Genomic DNA, 6,232 nt, shown 5'->3' on the forward strand with positions numbered 1-6,232 from the left:
TGATTCGGGAAGCCGATCTCTCGCAGGGAACATTCCCTGGCGAGAGTCGTCAGGCGTCAAGAAAGGAGTGTAGCGTGGGAGACCGTCGCGAACTGTGTATTCTTGGCGTGGAGGCTCGTACTACAAAGGAATGCATTCCATCGTAATCGAGAAAGGTTCATACGTTCAACGATAAAGAGATCTCGTCCTCACGGACTCGGGATAAACGATATCACACCGCGCCCACGTGCAAACAAGCTCGGCTAGGAGAAGTACAACCAAGACGGTAAACGTAGCGTCAAGCCGGTCTTCCGAGACGGTCAACTTCCGGTCTCTACAGGATGCCGTACATTATCGGCGGAAGAGTCTCGCACCACAAGGACCAAGCCGGTTGGCAAAGAGCGACCGACTATCCCTCCGGAAGTTCGAGAGCACGAGCGCAGGATGATGAACTCCATGATTGTTTGACCAACTGCATAATTATTAGAAATCCTCCGGACACTGTTGTCATACGAGGAGTCCCTAAACATGCCCCTCATTGTGTTGCATGTCAACCCGAGTGATTGTCTCACTCAGCAGGAGAGATGATCTTTTGTTCGTGTCCTCGGGATACCACTGCATCCCTGATTGTTTGAAATTTGAGACGGCATTGTTCTCCAATGTCTGGCTCGCCGTTGGATGATAGCCTTCGATCGAAGCCTCATGGCGTGATGAGAGCACGGGATCCCGGCAGGCCCGCGAACGCTCAGGATACTCTCTCGGAAGAGAATGCTCAACCTCCCAGGTTCATTCCAATCTGTTTGGATTCCGATCTCTTGACGATTCTCCGAGCGCAAATAACAGAGAGAGAGACGTATCGAGGCTGGATTCGAGCGCGTCAGGAGAGAAGAGCCATTGTGTCTGGGGACAAGAGCCGCAGAACCGCACGCGCGGAGAGACCAAACAGAAAAAGTGTCCTTCCCGTCGTTCCCCAGGGAAAAGAGAGCGTTGAAACTATAATACCTCAGTGTCGCGCCGCATCGCCAACGTCTAGAACAACAGCGGAGAGGGAAATCACAACAAAGCGAAAATACTCTCCTGCTCGGCAGAATAAAAACTCCGTAGTCCGCATCGATTCAGGCAGTTCTTGGATCCCGCTCCAACCTGACGGACGCTACGACAACGACGAACACGGTCACAATGAAGGCTCATCTCGCTCTGTGTTTATTCGCTCTGATTGGTGAGTTTTTGAATGGAGTGTTTCTCGGGAGCGTGATCATTCCCCGTCTGGCGACCTTTTAAGGGTCCCTCTTGGTCATCAACCGAGAGGGATCGGGGAGATCTGCGTTTCCCGGCCAGCCTCTCCCCGATGGACCCGATCCCCGCACCGGATCGATTCGAATTCCGCCCGGGAGATTCATCCCCAGTCGTGTTCTAGACAATGGCGTACGCAGGGGGAGGGCTAGATCAGGGATTCGTTCGCATGGGGCTGAAATCCAATATGGCGATTTGCTCTGATACCGAAATACCTACTCATGAAGGCATCATCTGGGAGGGGGCTATGGCCCCATAGCCCCTTGCGTACGCCCCTGGTTCTAGATCGAACATAGGAATGATTTTTATCAGAAAGAGCCATGGTCATCAGCTGGAAAACAGTTTTCGATCGCTCTCATCCTTGCACTACGTAGAGGAATTCTTGAGTTGTTGAGCGGAACGGGCCTCTTCATTTGTCGTCCTCGAGTGCTATCCGATACTTCTCCCGACGAGGTCCGGTTGACCGACATTGAGTCAGCCGTGAGCCTAGCTCCCGTCGGTACCGTTCGTTGTCGTTTCTGTTGGTTTGGCATGGCGGTTGGCGACAGAACTCCAGTAAGCGTGACCTGAGGCTCGGAGCGGGTCACCAAACTTCATTCATGCGATAAGGGGTGGAGCCCGGGGCGGATTTACTCAGAAGGCTGACTAGGCTGGGGTGGCAGATTTCGGAGGGCAACGGGTTTTGGTGAGCGGCGACCTTCTGATGGGGGACCTCCGCCGGTTTCGAAAATTCCATGAAACAATGCCTGACCGAAACGAGGACATTAGCTCGGAATAGGAGCGCCGAATCGTCGAATTGGTCTGTCAAGGGTGAAATTCCGAGTTTCTTCCCAGATAGCCTAATGAAGGGGGAGCGGTCCTGTTCAAGCCCAGGGCGGCAAATCGGTAGATTCGCCTCTAGTTGGAGCGATTCATCGAAGAAGAATCCGGGAATTGTTGTCACGATTAGGATCGAGACCGAGGATCGCAGCGACTCCTCGCACGGAGCTCTCTCGGGAGGGTCGTGCCGAGAATTTCGTCAGTATAGTATCGAGAGCTTCGACTCTATGGGTTTGACGTGCGCTAACACCATCTTCCCGGCGGCCGTTCACGACGAGCATCACATTGATCCAAAGCTCCCGGGGTCCTCTGCAAGCAAAGGTCACCAAGCTCCGCGTCTCGCTTGGGGCTCGACGACTTTTTCGGGAATAAAATTTTTCCGCGCCGCTCCCATTTCCATCGCAAAGTCACTTCAAGACGTCGAGCACATCATTCGGATACAAGAAACGAGATGATTCGCGATGAGGAACGGGGGATATATCAATTCCTGAGAAAGGAATCGATCAAACCAATGAGTTTTTTATTACAAAGAGACGATCGAATACATGGGACTTCCATTTTCCAGGCTGCTCAATGGCAGCAAAACGTTTCCAGGATGAGAGATGTTATCAAAACTACCCGACCGGTGCCTGCAGCACACCTGAGTTGAGGAAGGCTTGCGCCATGACCCGCTGGCACTGTCGGGATGAAGGGGTCGCAATCGAAGCCAAGGACGGTGAGTAGAATCACGGGTATCGTGTTCTCGCTTCCGTCCACTGCTATCTCTAACCGGAATATCCGTCTGCCTTCAGACACCGAGCACAAACAAATCACGGGTGATTGCGATGTCCAGGGCCCGAAAGTGTTCTGCAAGAGCGAGTCCGAGGCGAAGAAATGCAACGCGGACAAAGCTTTCTGCAACAATGTCGGTTACTGGCATTTCTGAGCATGAGCTCTTCCAGTGATTCCGAAGCTGAGCTGACAGCCGCTGTCAGAGAAATGAATAAAGTTTTTGCAATTTCCCAGAAGAACAAGCTTAGCATCTCAATTTTCCTACCGACCTAATCGGGAAGCGACGACCCGGGACGGCGGAGCGCGCCTCTACTTGTCCCGCAACTCACCGTTTTTCCTCTCAGCCATACCTAAGGGAGCACCACGTTCCATGCGTCCTCGGCGAATCAGTGAGGAATATAACACAGAGAACACCTCTTCCTGGATTTTAAGCACATCCTCCTCAGAGGAAGTTCTAATGCGCCCTCCGCGGGCGGAGCGCAAGGCAATGACTTACCCTAAGTTGGAAGCGCGGTGAGTGGCTCCAGGCTCGATTCGTTGAGAACAACATTCCTTCTAGTGTTGGGAAAGGGGGTTCTGGGAGCGCCTTCCGGTGGACTCTAGGAAGTTGAGGCGAATATTGGGATAGAATTTTTCCGTGTCCATTCACGAGAATCATGGGTCGGATAGAAAGGTTCACTAAGCTGGCACCGCGTCGGTACGAATGCCTCCCTCCTCATCCCTGCGGGAAGTTCGGGGTTTGATCCTCATCGGAATTGGTTGCAGCCAGTGAAGAGACATCTGGCTCGTAAACAGACTGAAGATAGCGCACTTTCCGAATAGACCCGCCGTGCAGAAAAAACGGTGCGCGGTTGCACCACCACTAACACCCCACTGGAGAGAAAGGACGCGGGTCAAGGAGAGCGGAATAGAAAACTCTAAATCCATCTCGATAACTAGGGCTGGGTATTTGTGGCGGCTCAGGGCCTCCGCGACAAAATCCGTGAATTTTCGCGGCAGCCGCGACCGCGACCGAAGTCGCGGGTTTCCGTCGCGGTATTCAGGATCTCAAAATAATTCTGATCTGCCTCGTCTTAATTTGTCTCCCTCGGCCCCTATCCTCATATCTTCGAACCATTTCGCTGAACGGTTAAATGGTTCCTAATGAAGACGCGCTCATCCATTTTTCGATTGATGGGTAGTGACCACGGCGCCATTTTATTCATCACAACATTCGTTCTCGGGGTTGAGAACAGCGGTCTCGATCGGAGAAGAGACAAATCCGTTCCGATTCCATCAATTCATTCATAAGCATAAGGTTTATCCGTGGCGAGAGGGTGTCTTGTGAGTCCCTGAAGTATGATATTTCGGCAGCAACCGAGCGGGTGGTTCATCACAGATTCATAGTGATTTACCGGCGTTTTGGTATAGAAGATTGTACATCGACAGGTTGTCATCTTTGATGGATCGACGATCGTCTCGGAGTACATCTGAATACTGACTAAAAGATCTTTCGGCGGCCACACTATCGACTGGGACACTTAAGCAAGTGAGAGCTATCTTCGAAAGCGTCGGGAACCGAGAAGATGTTCTGCTCCAAAACTCGAGCGGCTGATAAGATGTATCGAGCTCGTCCAACGCTGCCAGATAAGCTGGAAATTCTGTTCGAGCCACCGCGTCTGTTTCAAACAGGGGCACATTTTCGAATACAAAGCTGTCCGGCATTCGGAGGGTTTTAGCTCTCGAAGGATCGAACACCCTGCAAGCTCGAAAGAAAAAGGCTGCCGGCTGACAGAATCTTTCAGCGCTGTCTGCGCAAATGTAGCTCTGCAATTTCCGCGATGACTTCCTCAAAGCAGTGGCCGTACAGGCGAGATTCTCCGTGTCCGTGTAGCTTGCGTCGAACCACTCGATTAGCTGAGTGAGGTCATCGATGACGAGATGCGCCTTTATGTCGGTTCCCTCATACTTCTTCAGTATGGCCATGAGATGGGGCGCGTATATCCTCAGTTGATCGAGTTGTTGCCGAACGTCGACGCTGCCACACAGGATGATTATTTCGGACGTATTTGAGCTTGCACTACTCCCGAGCTCCCGCGAAAAAAATTCTGAGTAGTCCTCCAAATGATCTGCATGATACAGTACGGCACCGAACCAAGTGTTCCATCTCGTCAGCACTGGTGCAGGTGGAAGCTTTTGCGGTGCGCCTTTCTCGCGGAGAAATTGCCTTGAACCGTGCCTTGCGCGCGGGGGATGCTGTGAAAGCTTTCTTGATGGCGCTGACGAGTCTGTTCGTCTCCTGGAAAGACGACACCCACACTTCGCAAATCAGATTCAAAATGTGAGCAGTGCATGTGACATGCACGCCATTCAGGAGCACGGGTCGCAATGAACAATTCCAGGCCTTGTGCATATACGCCGCATTGTCAGTCACGAAGGCGCTGATTTTCAGGGTGGGTATTTCATACTTGAACAGAACGCGCAGGATGGCTTCGCTGACTGTCTTGTAGTTGGTTTTTTCGAGAACTACACACTCTAGCAGGAGAGCGTCGAGTTTGTCACCCTGTTTCTCACATGACGGAACGGCCAGCACATTCAGAATGTAGCGATCCTCGGCATCGGTCGTTTCATCGCAGACGATCGCGAGGGCTCCCCGATTCGCCAAGCACCGTTTCAGAGCTATGAAATGAGCCTCAAAAGCTTTCGGCAGAAAGAAACGCCTGAGATGGCTTGCCGTGGGAATAGTCTCAGAATTGAAATTGGCTTGCAGGAAGCTCCTCAGGTTTCGATTGTCGAGTGCGTGTAAAGGGATATTCGCTCCGGCAAACGCGTCGACGAGTCCGGTCAGGAAAACTTGCCTTTCGCTCGTCCCACCCGTAGAAACATCCAGATTTTCCAAACTAGCTCTCTTCGCACTGGCGAACACTTGCTGTTCTTTTCTCCGCTTATGAGTATTGCTATTGAGATGTTTCAAGCAGGTGTGCTTACGAGTGAAATCCACCGTCACATTGCAAACACTGCACAGTAAGCGGCCCGTATCTACGCGGAACGTGCCGTCTTCAAATTGCTTCGATCGATCCTCAGGCCTTATTCGCGTTGCAGTTTTTGAAATTTTTCTTGATTGCGAGGTGTCCTCCACGACTGCAGCGAGCTTTTTGTGACTTCTAGAGACATTGACGGCTGAGACGGGATACTATTTGCTATTTCTCGACAAAAGCACTTCGGCCTCTTCTCCGTTTTGATGAATGACCAATGACCAATGACCACGATGATTCGATGAAATTCGAGCGACGAAGTCGCGGTTTTTTCGAATCATTCCTTCATTTCCCAGAGGGAATCGATTCGGAAGATGAAATGATTGTATGAGCTAAAAAATAGTTCGAGAGAGCGC

At 51.6% G+C, this 6,232-nt stretch overlaps 1 long non-coding RNA gene and 1 pseudogene across 1 annotated transcript; one reads left to right on the plus strand and one right to left on the minus strand.

Moving 5' to 3' along the window:
* The first annotated feature begins 875 nt into the window (after window positions 1-875).
* On the plus strand, window positions 876-3,104 carry LOC100902383 (uncharacterized). Its single transcript, XR_001951179.1, has 3 exons — window positions 876-1,198; window positions 2,657-2,806; window positions 2,883-3,104. It is a non-coding gene; the product is annotated as an uncharacterized LOC100902383 (long non-coding RNA).
* Window positions 3,105-4,242: 1,138 nt separating this feature from the next.
* On the minus strand, window positions 4,243-5,880 carry LOC100903815 (uncharacterized; annotated as a pseudogene).
* Window positions 5,881-6,232: the final 352 nt, after the last annotated feature.

This window comes from Galendromus occidentalis, unplaced genomic scaffold, assembly GCF_000255335.2.
Source record: "Galendromus occidentalis unplaced genomic scaffold, Mocc_1.1 scf7180000075574, whole genome shotgun sequence".
Lineage (NCBI taxonomy): Eukaryota > Metazoa > Arthropoda > Arachnida > Mesostigmata > Phytoseiidae > Galendromus > Galendromus occidentalis.